The sequence below is a fragment of the Mustela nigripes genome, chromosome X (genome assembly GCF_022355385.1).
Source record: "Mustela nigripes isolate SB6536 chromosome X, MUSNIG.SB6536, whole genome shotgun sequence".
Lineage (NCBI taxonomy): Eukaryota > Metazoa > Chordata > Mammalia > Carnivora > Mustelidae > Mustela > Mustela nigripes.
The window spans coordinates 68,405,989-68,424,356 of NC_081575.1; the positions used below are offsets into that span (position 1 = coordinate 68,405,989).

Below are 18,368 nucleotides of genomic sequence, written 5' to 3' on the forward strand. Positions count from 1 at the left end.
TCCTTCTCTCTTTCCGCTTTCTCCCTCTCTCTTTCCGCTCTCTCCCTTACCCTTTTCGATCTCCCCCAAGGCCTCCTCTCTGCTTGCCTGTAACCCTGGCCATCTGCACCCCTCTCAATAATAACGGTAGTGTGCTTTCAGTATTGCCTCATATTTTCTTACTGTGATTCTAACCCCGACCTTCTAAAACGCAACCCTAGGATTTAAGGCCTATTCGGGGCCCCGTGCCCCGACGACTACCACACTTACGCTTAAGCCGGCAAAGAGGGTAAAGGCCAATTGGGCGTGGCCTTTGCTGACGTCACTATGGGGGGAGGTGCCTTCTGAGCGTCGAAGGACCCTGTAGACAGAGTTTGTGGAGAGGGAACTGTGGCGGTTTTGTTCCCTGCGGAGGTTCGGGATCCTACCTCAGCAGAGGTAGGAAGGGCTAAAGGTGGGTCAGCTACAGGTTCTGAGTGCTTTACAACTAGCAAGAAGATGTGGCCATTTGTTTAATACTTTTTTTTTAAGATTTTATTTATTTATCAGAGAGAGAGAGAGCGAGCACAGACAGACAGAATGGCAGGCAGAGGCAGAGGGAGAAGCAGGCTCCCTGACGAGCAAGGAGCCCGATGCGGGACTCGATCCCAGGACGCTGGGATCATGACCTGAGCCGAAGGCAGCTGCTTAACCAACTGAGCCACCCAGGCGTCCCTGTTTAATACTTTTTAGAGGGCCTCTGAGGCAGTGGTTTTGAACAGCAGAGTTGCTGTAGCCTACTCAGGTGAAGGAAAATGGGTAAAAGCAGAGGGTTTTTTCGTTTGTTTTTTTGACTTGGATTAAGTATGGGGAGTGGTGTGCGGCCACTGAAAGCAGGAGATAGAAGTTTAGAGGCGAATGACCAAAATGCCGCTGTAACCGGGCCCTTGAAGATTGTTGGGGGTGGGGAGCTGAAGGTGCTAGCAGCTCTGCAAGAGTGGGAAAAACAACAGCGAGTGATTGGATACTTTGAACGTATGGGTGGTGACGTGGGGTAGATTTTTGAACCAATTAGGAGGAGGCATCGAGTACCAGCCAGACCAATCACAGGGTACCTCGAGCCCTGGTTTCCCTGTTGCGGGGCAGACTATGGTTAAGAAAAGACCGCGTGAAAATTTAGTTCAGGCCGGGTTCTTGGCGTGCGACAGCCAGGCCCTGCCCCTCATTAACTGCTTTTTCTGAGTTTTAAAAATTTCTGAAGCACTTTTCCCCCTTTGGATAACAAGTAACTGGAAACTTTGTAAAGAGATTTATTGAGAGCCCGAAGGATAAAGGACAGAATATTAAAATATTTTCTTATTTCATAGGCCTGAACCAGAGATTTAAAAATGGACCATATTGATTTTCGTTTCATGGATTTTAAAGGTATATAGCTTTACATGGTAGTAAAGGAAATGTTAAGTTGTTTGTTGCCTTATCTGAGATCTAAATGTATTTTGTTTCTGAATATTACCTCTTTGGACTGTCCATAGGTCCGAATTTTCTCATTTATGTACCAGAAAAACAACATAGATGTTTAAGACTCTGGAACCCTCTTATAAGCTAGTATAAGGAAATAGAATTCACAATTCATCGCTTGTTTTCGGAGAATTTTTATGGCATGCAAAATAACACAGGTTTAATCTGAATTAGAGATCCACTGCTTTAAAAGTACATTAAAAAAATTACTGCAAGATCCCGAAGTGCCTTGCCATAATTACCAGTGAAAAATAAATTATATCCTGTGTAGTTTTAGACTTAAGTGCATTTTATTGTATCTTAATTATTTTAAAAACTGGTAATCCATGTATGGTATTTATGAGAGACCTTAATAATTAACAAAAGCAATTTAATTGACCAGAGCACCAGATTCCTCAACCATGCCAGATGTGGGAGAGTTTATGGTATTTCTTTTTTTCTGGGGACATGATTAGACCTGTAATGCATTCACATTCAAATTCACATAATAATGAAATATGTAGTAAGCAGGGTGGCTCCAAATCTATTAGGTTAGTGTTTTGTTAATGCTTGTCCTTTAAAAACTACAACAATGAAGCCTTAAGGGTTTTTTTATAATCCTTAAGCTTTTTAAAAAAAACTTTTTATTTTTTAAATTTTGTCTTTGATTTTTACATGAGGCTCCAACTCACAACCCCAAGATCACGACACATGATACTGACTGAGCCAGCTAGGCTCTCCCAAAGCCTTAAGTTTTAATTTAGGACATAGTATCTTTATTTATGTATTTTATTTTATTTTTAGTTTTTATCTCTGTACCCATCATGGGACTCAAGCCCACAACCCTGAGTTCAAGAATTGCATGCTCTGGGGATGCCTGGGTGGCTCAGTAGGTTGAGTGTCTGCCTTTAGCTCGGGTCATGTTCCCAGGGCTGTGGAATCAAGTCTGGCATCGGGCTCCTTGCTCAGCAGGGAGCCTGCTTCTCCCTCTCTCTGAGGCTTCCCCTCCCTTGCTTGTGTGCACTCTCTCTCTGATGAATAAATGGATAAAGAGGGCGCCTGGGTGGCTCAGTGGGTTAAGCCGCTGCCTTCAGCTCAGGTCATGATCTCAGAGTCCTGGGATCGAGTCCCGCATCGGGCTCTCTGCTCAGCAGAGAGCCTGCTTCCCTCTCTCTCTGCCTGCCTCTCCATCTGCTTGTGATTCCTCTCTGTCAAATAAATAAATAAAATCTTTAAAAAAAATAAATAAATGGATAAAGATAAAGTCTTAAAAAAAATTGTATGCTCCACTGACTGAGCCAGCTAGGCACCCGAAGGATATGGTATCTTAAATATATAAAAATGGAATAGGGATTATGACTTTTTATTACATTTGACCCTCAAACAACTAGGGTTTGAACTGCTCAGATCGACTTCCATGCAGATTATTTACAATCTGTTATTGTAAATATTTCTCCTCATGATTTTAACATTTTCTTTTCATTAGCTTACTTTATAATAAGAATACAGTATATAATAAACATAACATGCAGAATATATGTCAATTGACTGTTATTGGTAAGTCTTCTGGTCAGCTGTAGGCTATTAGTAGTTAAGTTTATGGAGAGTTAAATTCATAGGCTGATTTTTAAATGTGCAGGGGTCAGTGTCCCTAACTGCTGCCCCCTCCTCCGTGTTGTTCAAGGTTCAATTGTGTATGGTATTTGAGACCTTCTATTTACATAAATATTTGAAGCACACAGAAAAGTACTGAGAACAAGATAATATATTACCCGTATACCTACTATTAAGTTTTGTTGAATCTTAACAGTTTGCCATATGCTTCAGATTGTTCACTGTTCAGAGAACTACAAGGTTACATGTACCAGTTTTTCATCTTTAAAATTTTACCTCAATTTTGTCCTTCTGTGTGATTTTTTTTTCTGCAGCTTATCTTTTTTTTTTTAAAGATTTTATTTATTTATTTGACAGAGATCACAAGTAGGCAGAGGCAGGTAGAGAGAGAGGGGGGGGGAAGCAGGCTCTCTGCTGAGCAGAGCCCAGTATGGGGCTTGATCCCATTACCCTGGGATCATGACCCAAGCCAAAGGCAAACGCCTCAAATCACTGAGCCACCCAGGCACCCCTGCAGCTTGTCTTTTTTTTGCTCAGTATTGTGTTTTCCATATTTACCCATATGGGTATTTGAGTTCTTGATCATTTGTTTCCACGGCTAATTAGTATTACTTTAAATATAAGTCTCTCTCTTTCTCTCAAATAAATAAAATCTTTTTTTTAATAAAGATTTTATTTATTTATTTGACAGACAGAGATCACAAGTAGGCAGAGGCAGGCAGAGAGAGAGGAGGAAGCAGGCTCCCCGCTGACCAGAGAGCCTGATGCGGGGCTCGATCCCAGGACCCTAAGATCATGACCTGAGCCAAAGGCAGTGGCTTAACCCACTGAGCCACCCAGGCGCCCCTAAAATCTTTTTCTTAAAGATTTTATTTATTTATTTGATAGGCAGAGATCTCAAGTAGACAGAGGAGGAAGCAGGCTCCCCGCTGAGCAGAGCCCGATGCGGGGCTCGGTCCCAGGACCCTGAGATCATGACCCGGGTAGAGGCTTTAACCCACTGAGTCACCCGGGCGCCCCTCAAATAAATAAAATCTTAAAAAAAATCTCTTTCTCTCTGAGAATAAATAAACCAAATTCTTTAAAAAAGGGGGGATATGTGGGTGGCTCAGTTGGTTAAGCATCTGCCTTCAGCTCAGGTCACAATTCTTGGGGTCCTGGGATAGAGCCCCAGGTCTGGCTCCCTGCACAGCGGAAAGCCTGTTCTCCCTCTCACTCTGCAGATCCCCCTGCTTGTACATTCTCTCTCTCTCTTTCTCTCTTAAATAAATAAAATCTTTACTTTGAATATAAATATACCACAATTTATCTAATCTTCTTTGTTGGCTGTGGGAGTTGTTTCAAGTATTTGCTATTACAAACAACACTGAGTGAACATTGTGTTTCAGAGAATTTAGCAGTTTTTCTTTTTCTTGTTTTTTTTTTTTTTGAGTAATCTGTATGCTCAATGTGGGGCTCAAACTTACAGCCCTAGATCAAGAATCACATGCTCTACAGACCTAGTCAGGCAGGGGCCCCTAGCAGGTGTTTCCAAACATTATGGCTACCACCCATGGAAAGGAAATATATTTTACATCCCATCTACACAATGTGTCAAAAGTTTAATGAGGGCGCCTGTGTGGCTCAGTGGATTAAGCCACTGCTTTCGGCTCAGGTCATGATCCCGGGGTCCTGGGATCGAGTCCCGAATCGGGCTCTCTGCTCAGCAGGGAGCCTGCTTCCCCCTCTCTCTCTCTGCCTGCCTCTCTGTCTACTGTGATCTCTCTCTGTCAAATAAATAAATAAAATCTTTTAAAAAAAAGTTTAATGAAATAACCCTTATTACATGCAATACACTATGATATTTAAAAAAAATTTAAATTCAGTTAATTAATATGTACTATATTATTTGTTTCAGGGGTACAAGTCAGTGATTCACCAGTCTTTTATATAATACCCAGTGCTCATTACAATACATACCCACCCCAATGTCCATTACCCAGTTACCCCATTCCCCCACCCCCCCTCCTCTCCCAACACTATGACATTTTCTATTCTATGCTTTTTCATTAATGGGGCACCTTCTCCCTCTCTCTGCCTACTTGTGATCTCTCTGTCAAATAAATAAAATCTTTAAAATAAAATGTTGGTTATGATCCACTTAATTTAATTATTTCTTGAGCAGTTGTAGGTGAGGCTCTAAGACAGTCTGAAACAGTGAAAACACAAATAATTTTATATTTCATAGCAGCCACATTAAAAAACTAAATAATTAAATAAAAAAATTTATTTATTTGCCAGAGAGAGAGATCACAAGTAGGCAGAGAGGCAGGCAGAGAGAGAGGGGGAAAGCAGGCTCCCCCCTGAGCAGAGAGCCCGATGCAGGGCTTGATCCCAGGACCCCAAGATCATGACTTGAGCCGAAGGCAGAGGCTTAACCCACTGAGCCACCCAGGTGCCCCAATTAAATTTTAACAGTACAGATTATAGGGGCACCTGTCTTGCTCAGTCAGAAGAGCATGCGACTCTTGATCTCAGGGTTGTGAGTTTGAGCCTCATGTAGGGTGTAATTATTACTTCAATAAATTAATTAAAAAGCCATATAAATTATATAGCTCAATATATCTAGAATGTTATTTCATCATATAATCAATATAAAATTAATGAGATATTTTATGTTCTTTTTTTGTACAAAATCTTTGAAGTCAGGTATGTATTTTTCATAAGTTTTTTTTTTAAGATTTTGCTTATTTATTTAACAGACAGAGATCACAAGTAGGCAAGAGAGGCAGGCAGAGAGAGAGAGGTGGAAGCACGCTCCCCCTGGAGCAGAGAGCCAGATGTGGGGCTCGATTCCAGGACCCTAGTTTCATGACCTGAGCCGAAGGCAGAGGCTTAACCCACTGAGCCACCCCGGTGTCCCCCCCCCCCCTTTTTTAAAAGATTTTATTTATTTATTTGACAGAGAGATAGATCGCAAGTAGGCAGAGAGGCAGGCAGAGAGAGAGAGAGGGAAGCAGGCTCCCTGCTGAGCAGAGAACCCGATGTGGGGCTTGATCCCAGGAGTCTGAGATGATGACCTGAGCTGAAGGCAGAGCCTTAACACTCTGAGCCATCCTGGTGCCCCCAGGTATGTATTTTGTATTTAAAAACAACTCATTTTGGACTTGCCTCATTTCAAGTTCTCAGTAGTCACATGTGGTTAGTAGCTACCTTGTATAGTGGCACTGCTGTTCAGGGTATACATTTAGGAGTGGAGCTTCTAGGTCAAAAGCTATGGGCATCTTAACTTTATAAATATTGTCAAATTGCTGTTGAGTAGTTTTTAATAATTTGTACTCCCTCTTCCTTTCACTTTTCCCTATAGCCTTGCTAAGAATTGGTATTGTTAGACTTAAAAGAATTTGCAGGTATGAAAAGTGTTGTTGTTTTTAATTATCATTTTATTTTGGAATACTTCTAGATTTACAGAAAAAGTACAGAAATAGTGCAGAGTTCCCATATTATCCTCAGCCAGTTTCATTTTCATTTATGTTTTCATTTTCCATGAGCATTGTTTGAATTTCCATTTCCCTGATAACTAGTGAAATTGAATGTATTTTCATAGATTTATTAGCCATTTGTGTTTTCTCTTCTGTACATGTAACCTTTTCAGTCAAGTTTTGTATAAATAAACTACCAGAAAACCATGTGGCAGCTCTAGGTCATTTTCTTCTTAGGGAGAATTGACGTAACATCCATCTTTGTGTTTCAAGACCAAGAAGAAATTCTTCTAAATTATACCCATTGAGGCTAAATAAGTGTAACTCCTTTTCTGCATGCCACATTGTGAACTATTTGAAGATATTTATGTCCCCTGGGAAGTCTCTTCTTCAGATTACGCATATTTAGTTCGTTCAGTCATTCCTCGTATTTCATGGTTTCTAGTCACCTTATCGTCTTGTGTGCTGTCCTCTGAAAATGTTCTATTTTTTCATGTTATTCCTTGAAGCGTGGTATCCATAACAACACAATATTTTAGGTTTCATATGATCAGCACAAAAGAATCCTCTTTACATTTAGGAGTGATCATCATTCTCTTAGATACTGATGAAATTAAGATTGAATTTATTTTTTTCTTTTTTTGGGGTGAGGCCAATTTGACAGAGACACACAGTGAGAGAGGGAACACAAGCAGGGGGAGTGTTAGAGGGAGAAGCAGGCTTCCCAGCAGAGCAGGGAGCCTGATGTGGGGCTTGATCTCAGGACCCTGGGATCATAACCATCTGAGCCACCCGGCACCCCATCTATTCCCTTCCCCAACCCTCCCCTCCCTTCTCTTCTCCTTTCCTCTCTCCTGCCTCCCTCCCTTTCTCCTTTCCTCCCTTAGTAATTGCTACACCCAGAGTGAGTCTTTGAACCCAGGACTCCAAGATTGAGAATCAGATGCTCTTCTGACTGAGCCAGCCAGGCATTCCAGGACTGCTTTCCTGATGTTGAACAAAGTCTGATGCCACACTGTGCTATCCTCCTGACCTACAGCCTCCAGGGATTTGAGCTCTGCGGTAATTTTTCTTTCTTTCCCCTGCCTTCCCTTCCTCTCACCTTCCTTTTCCTTTCCTTTTCTTTTTTCTCTTTTATTGTTTTTTTCTCAGAAATCAGTTAGACTTAGGCATAATTTATGTAGAGTAGAATTTGCACATTTTAAGTGTACAGGTTGATACCATTTTTTGAGCAAATGTGAAACCACATAAATAACATTTCAAAGAATAGAACATTATTAGAGAATTCTTTCATGCCCCTTTGTAGTCAGTCTACCCCCCATTGTCTACTCTAGGCAACCACTGTTCTGATTTCTTTCACTATAGATTAGTTTATAAATGAAATCATATATTATGTATTTTCTTTTCTGTGCTGTGTTTCACTAAGCATGATTATTTTGAGATTCATCCATATTGTTGTATAGGAGTAGTTAATTTTTTTATTGCTTAGTAATATTCCATGGAATAAATATACCATAGTTTATCCATTCATATCTTTTTTTTTAAAGATTTTATTTACTTATTTGACAGAGAGAAATTACAAGTACACTGAGAGGCAGGCAGAGAGAGAGAGAGAGAAAAGGAAGCAGGCTCCCTGCTGAGCAGAGAGCTCGATGCGGGGCTCCATCCCAGGACCCTGAGATCATGACCTGAGCTGAAGGCAGCGGCTTAACCCATTGAGCCACCCATGCGCCCCTATCCATTCATATCTTGATGGACATTTTGACTATCATGAATAAAGTTGTTATGAATATTCATGTCTAAGTTTTTTTTTAAAGATTTTATTTATTTATTTGACAGACAGAGATCACAAGTAGGCAGAGAGACAGGTGGGGGGCAGGGGTAGCAGGCTCCTTGCTGAGCAGAGAGCCCGATGAGGGGCTCGATCCCAGGACCCTGAGATCATGACCTGAGCTTAACCCACTGAGTTACCAAGGTGCCCCCATGTATAAGGTTTTTAAAATGACTTAGGTTTTCATTTCTCTTGGGGGAAATACCTAGGAGTGGATTTGCTGAGATGTAAAGTGTCTTTGTAACCAGGTCAACAGATTATCTAGAGTATGTCCTTTCTGGAGGACAGATTTTGAAAGATTCAGTTCTTAATTTGAAGGGAATTAAGAGGTATAAACTTCTAGTTATAAAATAAAAAGTCATCGGGATGAAAAGTACAGCATAAGGATATAGTCAATATTATTGGAATAATGTTGTATGGTGATGGATGGTAACTATACTTATCTTGTTGACTATAGCATAATGCGTAGAATTGTTGAATAATATGTTGTGCACCTGAAACTAATATATGTCAATTATACCTCAATAAAAAAAAAATAGTGCCTGGGCTGGGGGTGTTTCCTAACACCATCCTGTCTGATTCAGAGAAAGTTCCTCATCTTGGCAAGCACCAGGTCCATCCAAAATAGAAAGCAACTTAATATGGGAATAGAAAAAAATTGAGTGTTTAAAGAATAGTGTTTAAAGTATAGTTGTATGAAGATAGTTTAGCTCAGGGGCACCTGGGTGGCTCAGTGGGTTAAAGCCTCTGCCTTTGGTTCAGGTCATGATCCCAGGGTCCTGGCATCAAGCCCTGCATTGGGCTCTCTGCTCAGCAGGTAGCCTACTTCCTCCTCTCTCTCTGCCTGCCTCTCTGCCTACTTGTGATCTCTGTCTGTCAAAAAAAAAAAAAAAACAACAAAAAACAATTTAGCTCAGTTGTCCTTCTCAGCATCAGGATTCCTTTTTTTTTTTTTTTTTTTTTTAACTGGGGAATCAATTGTTATTAGTGAGCATCAGGATTCTTAAAGAATGCCAACTGTTTATCAAGTTTTAGGACTCCCTCTCTTATGGTTAATTTGGTTTTTTTTTAAAGGTTTTATGTATTTATTTAAGAGAGGGAGAGAAAGAGCACAAATAGGGGAGGGGGAGGGGGGAAGAGAGAAGCAGACTCCCTGCTGAGCAGGGAACCTGCTATAGGGCTTGATCCTAGGACTGTGGGATCATGACCTGAGCCAAAGGCAGATGCTTAACTGCTTGCACCACCCAGGCACTGCTCCTATGGTTAATTTGGAGACAGTTCTTCTTTTTCTAGATTTCTAACATCTTTGTGTTTGCTTTTATTTATATATACCCTTATGGTCCATTACAATTTCTAAGTTTATACTTTTCCTATTAAATTTATGATGACTATTATGTAGATACTAACTAATTTGCTTCAACAAATTTTCAGAAGTCAGTCACAATATGTTACTCTAGTTCAGCCCTATCTGTTAGACCTATAATGTGAGCTACAAGTGTAATTTATAGGGATGCCTGGGTGGCTTAGCTGGTTAAGCATCCGACTCTTGATCTCAACTCATGTCTTGATCTCAGGGTCGTGAGTTCAAGTCCTGCATTAAACTCCATGCTTAGTTTGGAGCCTACTTAAAAAAAAAATTTTTTTTTGAGTAGTCACATTTGAAAAGTAAAGAGGAAAAAAAAAAGTAAAGAGAGACAGGTGCAATTATTTTTAGTAAAAATTATAACCATAATACTATATTTTAGCCCCACATATCTCAAAATATTTCAACATGTAATCAGCATACAAAATTACTGAGTTATTTTACATTTTTTTATACTAAATATTTGAAATCTGATGTGTATTTTACAATTATAGCATATTTCACTTTGGACTAACGACATTTAAAGTACTCAGTAGCCACATGTGGCTGCCATGTTAGACTGCAGATCTAGACTTAAAAACTTTAATACTAAACTTAGTCAAGATCATTGATGTTCTTTGGATCTCAATGGATTTAATTCATTTGGAAGCTTCCCTGAACTATTTTTTCCCTATTCCTTTAAATACCATAATGGGAATCCTCAGATGAGGAATGGCAGAGTTATTAGGAAATGTTCCAAGACAGGGCCACATAGTTCAGAGTTATGAGCATAGCTTCTGTATGGCCTGTGCAGAAATCTTGTTGGGGTCACCTGGTATGTACATATTAGGTAGCAATAATAATACAGTTTATGAAGAGGTAGAATAATTGGGGTGCCTGGGTGGCTCAGTGGGTTGAAGCCTCTACCTTCGGCTCAGGTCATGGGATCGAGCCCCGCATCGGGCTCTCTGCTCTGCGGAGAGCCTGCTTCCTCCTCTCTCTCTGCCTACTTGTGATCTCTGTCTGTCAAATAAATAAATAAAATCTAAAAAAAAAAAGGTAGAGTAACACAATGCAACCTTCTTAGTCTGCCATGTAATGTGTTTCAGGCTGTGTCCCCTACATGCCTGCCTTTCCTAATTTTTTTTTAAAGTAAGATCTATGTCCAATGTGGTGGCTTGAATTTATGACCGTGAGAACAGGAGTCTCTACTGATTGAGCCAACCTAGCTCTCCTTCCACATGCCTTTCTAATGGTGTTTCCTGTAACCTTCTTTTACCCATTTTTCTAACCATATATAATTATTTATGGTTATTTGAACCCATTGTGCTTTTCAGCACCTGTATGCATCTCCCTCTGTTTGGTATGTTGTCTCGTGATCTCCAACTCATCCTTCAAGAGCCATCTCAAATAGAATGGCACCTTAATGAAGCCTATTCTGCTATTCTTACAACCCAACTCTCAAATGGGCAGCTTCTCAATTCTTTCTTTATATTCATTTGGTATTCATAGCACTTAATACATAATATTGTAAATGTTCCCATTTTAATTTCCTGTGGTAGTGTGATCTACCTACTTGATGGCATAGATGGCCTCCTTCATCTTTGTATTCCTACCAAGATGCACGGTATCTGCTTGGTACCAGGCATTCTCAATGTTTGTTGACTTAAGTTTTACAAGGAGAAATGTGGACACCAGCCAAAGTAGAAAGAGTGACGTTCTCTTGTATTTTGTTCATGCTATGTTACTAATAGCTTCTATCTTGGGCAAGTTAATTAACTTCTCTATGCTTTATTTTAATCAGTTGTAAAATTAGTGTTTTACTAAACTATTTATTTATTTATTTATTTGAGAGAGAGAGAGAGCGCGCCCAAAGGCAGGGAGAGTGGAAGAAGGAGAAGCAGGCTCCCCCCTCGGCTGGGAGCCCGATGCATGACTCTATCCCAGGACCCCAAGATCATAACCTGAGTCAAAGGCAGTCGCTTAACCGACTAAGCTACCCAGGCGCCCCTGTTTTACTGAAATTTTGAGGTGATTTATAGCTCTAAGAAATTGGTTGATTGGTAAATGTGTATTCATATATCTTGTGTGGAAATGACTGTAAGCTGCTCAAGGGAGGGAACTATGTCTTGTTTACATTATATCTGTGCTTAGCAAAATAATGTGATCATCATTAAATGTTTATTTATTTATTTATTTTTATTTTTTTAAATACTTTATTTATTTATTTGACAGACGGAGTTCACAAATAGGCAGAGAGGCAGGCAGAGAGAGAAGGGGAAGCAGGCTCCCTGCTGAGCAGAGAGCTTGATCCCAGGACCTTGGGATCATGACCTGAGCCAAAGGCAGAGGCTTTAACCCACTGAGCCACCCAGGCGCCCCTTGTTTATTTATTTATTTATTTAATTTTAATTTTTTTTTTAAAGATTTTATTTATTTGTCAGAGAGAGGGAGAGAGAGTGAGCACAGGCAGACAGAATGGCAGGCAGTGGCAGAGGGAGAAGCAGGCTCCCTGCCGAACAAGGAGCCCGATGTGGGACTCGATCCCAGGATGCTGGGATCATGACCTGAGCCGAAGGCAGCTGCTTAACCAACTGAGCCACCCAGGCGTCCCGTGTTTATTTTTAAAGGTTTATTTTATAGAAAGACAGCGAGCATGAATGGGGAGAGGGGAAGAAGGAATGGGGGAGAGAATCTTAAGCAGACTCTCCGCTGAGTGTGGCCTCATCCCAGGACCTGAAATCACAAGTTGGTATCTTAACTGTATCAGCCACCAAGACACCCCTCATTAAATATTTATGAATGAGGGGCGCCTGGGTGGCTCAGTGGGTTAAAGCCTCTGCCTTTGGCTCAGGTTATGGTCCCAGGGTCCTGGGATCGAGCCCCGCATCGGGCTCTGCTCCGTGGGGAGCCTGCTTCCTCCTCTCTCTGCCTGCTTGTGATCTCTCTCTGTCAAATAAATAAATAAAATCTTTAAAAAAAATTATGAATGAATAGATGAATAGATGTTCATGTTGCTATCACCAGGGATGACCCTATATATTTCTTTTCTTTTTAAAAAAGATTTTATTTATTTGATAGAGAATGGAAGAGTGAGAGAAAGCATAAGCAGGGGGAGCAGCTGAGGGAGAAGGAGAAGCAGTCTCCCTACTGTGCAGGGAGCCCCACGCTGGGTTCAATCCCAGGACCCTGAGACCGTGACCTAAGCTGAAGGCAGATTGTTTTTTTTTTTTAAGATTTTATTTATTTATTTGACAGAGAGAAATCACAAGTAGATGGAGAGGCAGGCAGAGAGAGAGAGAGAGGGAAGCAGCCTTCCTGCTGAGCAGAGAGCCCGATGCGGGACTCGATCCCAGGACCCTGAGATCATGACCTGAGCCGAAGGCAGCGGCTTAACCCACTGAGCCACCCAGGCGCCCCTGAAGGCAGATTGTTAACCTAATGAGCCACGCAGGTACCCTGACCTTGTATATTTCTGATGGAGATTTAGAAATGTGCACTGATACATTAGATAAAGCTTTCCTGTGTTATTCCCTCACCATAAAAACAATTCATAGGGAAAAGAGTGGGGTGCCTGGGTGGCTCAGTTGGTTAGGCCTGTGATTCAGGATTTTGGGTTAGGTTGTTATCTCAGGATTGTGAGATCAAACCCTGCATTGTGCTTCATGCCCAGCATGGCATTCTCTCACTCCCTCTGCCCCTCCTGACTCTATCTCCCTCTGTAAAAACAACCAAAACCCAAAACCAATTCATGGGATGCCTAATTGTTTATGATTTGTTTATTGATCCTCTAAATAACTAGTATACTCTGTTAGGTTTGGAAAGGCTAAAGATATTGTGTGTGGAAAATTAGCCATCTTCTGATTTTATTACACTTTTGATCTCTTCTGTGCAAGTTTTATTTTATATATATTGTGTGTAGTTTATAATAGTTTAGAGATAAGAAACCACAAAGACAGTTTAATCATCTTAGACTTCTTTCTTCCTTCAAATACCTCTTTTGGTGAGAGTTGCTAAAATGTACTCAGCCTAGCTAATCCACTTCAGCCTTCCAAATGTGTTGTTACAGTTTGTCAGCTGCATTCCCAGCCTTTCCAAGTGTTGTTTTTGGTCTAATTCAGATGTGAATCTGCTAGGCTAGTGTCTTGGATTGAGTCTTTCTCCAGTGCCTATCAGATTGTTAACACTCAGTAAACAGAAATCATTTAATTAAATTGAAGTTGGTTAAACAGAAATAGCCTTTGGTAACTGTGGTAATTAAAACAAACCAGATCGTGGGGCACCTGGGTGGCTCAGTGGGTTAAGCCTCTGCCTTCGGCCCAGGTCGTGATCTCGGGGTCCTGGGATCGAGCCCTGTATCGGGCTCTCAGCTCAGCAGGGAGCCTGCTTCCTCCTCTCTCTGCCTGCCTCTCTGCCTGCTTTTGATCTCTGTCTGTCAAGTGGATAAATAAAATCTTTAAAACAAACAAACAAACAAACCAGATCTTAGCTGAATAGAACATTCTCAGTCAAAAACAGTGGGGTCCATATCTTGGCCATTGTAAATGATGCTACAGTAAACATAAGGGTGTATATATCCTTTTGAATTGGTGTTTTCATTTTTCTTTGGGTAAATACCCAGTAATAGAATGATTGAATCATATTTTTAGTTTTTTAAGATTTTATTTATTTGTCAGAGAGAAAGAGAAAGAGAGCGAGCACACAAGCAGGCAGAGAGGCAAGCAGAGTCTGAGAGAGAAACAGGCTCCCTGCCGAGCAAGGAGCCCATGCGGGACTCGATCCCAGGACCCTAGGATCATGACCTGAGCAGAAGGCAGAGGCTTAACTCACTGAGCCACCCATGCATCCTTCATATTTTCAGTTTTTTGAGGAACCCCCATGCTGTTTTCTTGCAGTACTTGTGCTGATTTATTTTTAATTAAAAGGTTTTATATTTATTTAATTTTAATTTTAAAATTAATTTTTAAAAAAAGATTTTATTTATTTGGCAGGCAGAGATTACAAGTAGGCAGAGAGGCAGGCAGAGAGAGAGAGGGAGGGAGAGAGAGAGAGAGAGAGAGAGAAGGAAGCAGGCTCATTGCTGAGCAGAGAGCCCGATGTGGGGCTCGATCCCAGGACCCTGGGATCATGACCTGAGCCGAAGGTAGAGGCTTTAACCCACTGAGCCACCCAGGCGCCTCTCAAGTTTAAAATTAATTTATATTTTTTAAATATATGTGCCTCTTGCAGAGCACTCCTTTAATATTTATTTATTTATTTGGCGTTGGGGCACATGCAGAGGTAGGGAGAAGAGTGGCAGGCAGAAGCAGGCTCCCTGCAGAGCAAGGAGCCCAATGTGGGACTTGATCCCAGGACCTGACTTGAGGTGAAGACAGACACTTAACAGACTGAGCCATCCAGGCACCCTGAAGGGTTCCTTTGTCTCCAGGTCATTGCCAACACTTGTTATTTCTTGCCTTCTTGATATTAGCCATTTTGACAGGTGTAATGAATCCACTTATAGATTAATAGATAAGATGTATACACACTTTCGCTGAAAAAAAAAAAAACAACAGGGCTCAGCTACGAAGGGGAACAGGGTACAGTGAGAGTAAGAGAGTAATATATACAGATACTTGGTAAAGAAGATGCTTACGGATAGGATTGGATGAGTTGGCAACTTGAGTTTGGTTATGGGCCTTGTATTTAGAAGAGTGTGAAAGATAAAAAAATATCTAATTGCATCCCTAGATAGTGTGCCTTTGGTTGAGAGGACTGAGCTGTGGTTCTTTGGGATATTCTTCCTACTTATGTAGTTTGACCAGAATCAAGCTAAATTCCCTTTTGGTTAGCGTGATCTTGTCAGCTCTTGCTTCCCCATACTCCCAGCCAGTTGCCCTCCAGAACTTTATATAGCTTTATCTCCTGTTGAGCCCAGGCTTTGGTTCGTTCCAGTCACTAAGCCAGTTCTGTCCAGGGCCAAAAAGAATAGCAGTATTGTGCAGTAGGGAAGTGTTGGTTTGACGTGAAGTCCTGCTGGCCATCAGATTTGAGATTTACCATGCTAGGGGCAAACTCTAGGTACCTGTTGAGCTTTGGAGCTAGTTGTATCGTTTCTGTTTGTCAGGATTTTCACGGAGTTAGCCTATCCTGTGTCCTTTTCTAGTTGCCCTCCACGACCAAGATGCTCAGACGTACAATACACCACTGTGAATAGTTCTCTTTGAACTACGTTGCAGGCAGTTCCCTCTGACTTCTGCATTACAGCTAGCTGCTTGGATTCTCTTGTACCATACCCAGTTTGTCATTTGGACCTCCTGGAATACTGTATAAAAATGACGATCTCGGGCACCTGGGTGGCTCAGTGGGTTAAGCCGCTGCCTTCGGCTGAGGTCATGATCTCAGGGTCCTGGGATCGAGTCCCACATCGGGCTCTCTGCTCAGCAGGGAGCCTGCTTCCTCCTCTCTCTGCCTGCCTCTCTGCCTACTTGTGATCTCTCTCTGTCAAATAAATAAAACCTTTAAAAAAAAACGATGATCTCTCTGACCATAGAAAATATTATTTACAGTGTGATTTTAACCTGTTTGTCTGAGTTTGCCATACTGTTTGACACTGAATATTTGGCTATGGTCATTCAGACTAGCCTCAGCTGGGATACTTTCTCTTAGCCTGCAATCAGAGTTACAGTGTGATATGCTGAGTGGTGTTGGCTCATTTTTTTTTCTACCTGCTGTTTTTTAGCTGTATCAGTCTTGGCATATCACTTGCTTCAGGCCCTTCCTGACAGAACTAGAATAAGGGAAAGTACAGGATTTCAAATTAGAAAGACTGAGTTCAGATCCTAGTTTGCTATTTTCTCTTTGTATCATTAGAGAAGTCACTGCACTTTGTTAAATCTGTTTCTGCATCTTTTAAAATAAAAATGTCTCCCTTGCAGAATAGATTAATGATTAAATGAGAATACATGTGAAAAAGCTTTGGGACTGTAAAGCACTATGCAATGTTAATTTTATTGTCATTTTTGTTTTTTTCTCACTAAAGAAGTTGCAGATAGTCATTGTGACTTGGAGTAGAATCTTGAATTGACCGTGACAGGTCTTTGAGCTACTTTGGCTTTCAAATGACTGGTTGAGCTGATGGAGGCCACAGGAAGAGACTTGGCAGGACTTTCGATAGATTATTTTTCCTTGTTGTAGTGGAAGCTCCCTTTCTCAAGGATAGGGAAGATGCTTATTTTCTATTATTCTGTACCTAGAATGCGGTCTATCAAATCAGAATTAATTGGTACTGATTAACATGGCTATCTGAATAAAGTAACCCCTTCAGGATGAATCTCATTTAAATTAAATTGACTGAAATCATGCTGTAAATCATAGTTTATTTCAGTAGTTAGGAAGATAATTGAATAACTTCCTTTCAAAATGTACAATCTTGCTGGATGTAATCTTAATACAGCTTGTCGTCCTCAGATCTCAGGAATAAGCTGTATTTATAGAAGTTCTTTTCTGAGCTTCTCCCAGAAGCAGGTCTCTCTCGTTCATAATGTAAGTCCAACCATTTAGCTGTGTGATGTCTACTACTTATTCAGTTTTGCTGACTGCATTTTATCCTAAAGCACTGCAGTGCTTTCATTGCTTCAGCTGGAGTCAGTCAAGTTTCTCAACTGATTGACATTGAAAATATGTTTTGAAAGGACCAGAATTATGTTGACAGAGAATGAATTATATAAAACATTAAGAGGACATTCACAAATCAAAATTAATGTCTTTGCAATCTCATGTATTATGTAACCACAAGTCGTGAGTAGTATTCTAGTAAAGTATATGTATTTTTTTTTAAAAAGGAACTCAAATTGAAAATTTATATTGGGTTTTTGTTTTCTTTTCAAGAACATTTCAAGAATCTGTTTTTAGGGACACCTGGATGGCCCCGTCTGTTGGGTATCTGCCTTCAGCTTGGGTTATGATCCCAGGGTTCTGGGATCCAGTCCTGAGTCAGGATCCTTGCTTGGTGGGGAGCCTGCTTCTCCCTCTCCCTCTGCCTGCTGCTCCCACTGCTTGTGCTCTCTTTCTCTATCAAATAAATAAATAAAATCTTTTAAAAAAAGGAATCTTTTAAAATAATACTTGAATTCTTAAAAACAATTTTTAAACTTTCCTAATTCTTTTTTTTATTGAGGTATAATTGACATATACCATTATATTAGTTTAGGTGTGTATCATAATGATTTGGTCACTGTATGTATTGTGAAATGATCACCACAAGTCTAGTTAATATCTTTCACCATGCATAGTTAAGCTTTTTCTCGTGATGAGAACTTTTATTTTTTATTTTAAAGACTTTTATTTATTTATTTGACAGACAGAGATCACAAGTAGGCAGAGAGGCAGGCAGAGAGAGGAGGAAGCAGGCTCCCCACCAAGCAGGAGCCTGATGCGGGTCTCAGTCCCAGGACCCTGAGATCATGACCTGAGCAGATGGCAGAGGCTTTAACCCACTGAGCCACCCAAGCACCCGTGTGATGAGAACTTCTAAGATTTACTCTTTTAACAACTTTCAAATGTGCAATACAGTATTACTAGTTATTGTTACCATGTTATACATTACATCTCCATGACTTAATTTACTTTATAACTAGAAGTTTGTACCTTTGACTCTGGTCACCCATTTCACACACCCCCCCCC

At 40.7% G+C, this 18,368-nt stretch overlaps 1 long non-coding RNA gene across 1 annotated transcript in view; it reads left to right on the forward strand.

Annotated features, from left to right (window-relative positions):
• Positions 1-362: 362 nt before the first annotated feature.
• LOC132006756 (uncharacterized) overlaps positions 363-18,368 on the forward strand; it is a 21,145-nt gene continuing 3,139 nt past the window's right edge. Inside the window, exons 1-2 of the long non-coding RNA XR_009401210.1 lie at positions 363-433; positions 1,326-1,383. This is a non-coding gene — a long non-coding RNA (uncharacterized LOC132006756). The remainder of the gene's footprint in view (positions 434-1,325; positions 1,384-18,368) is intronic.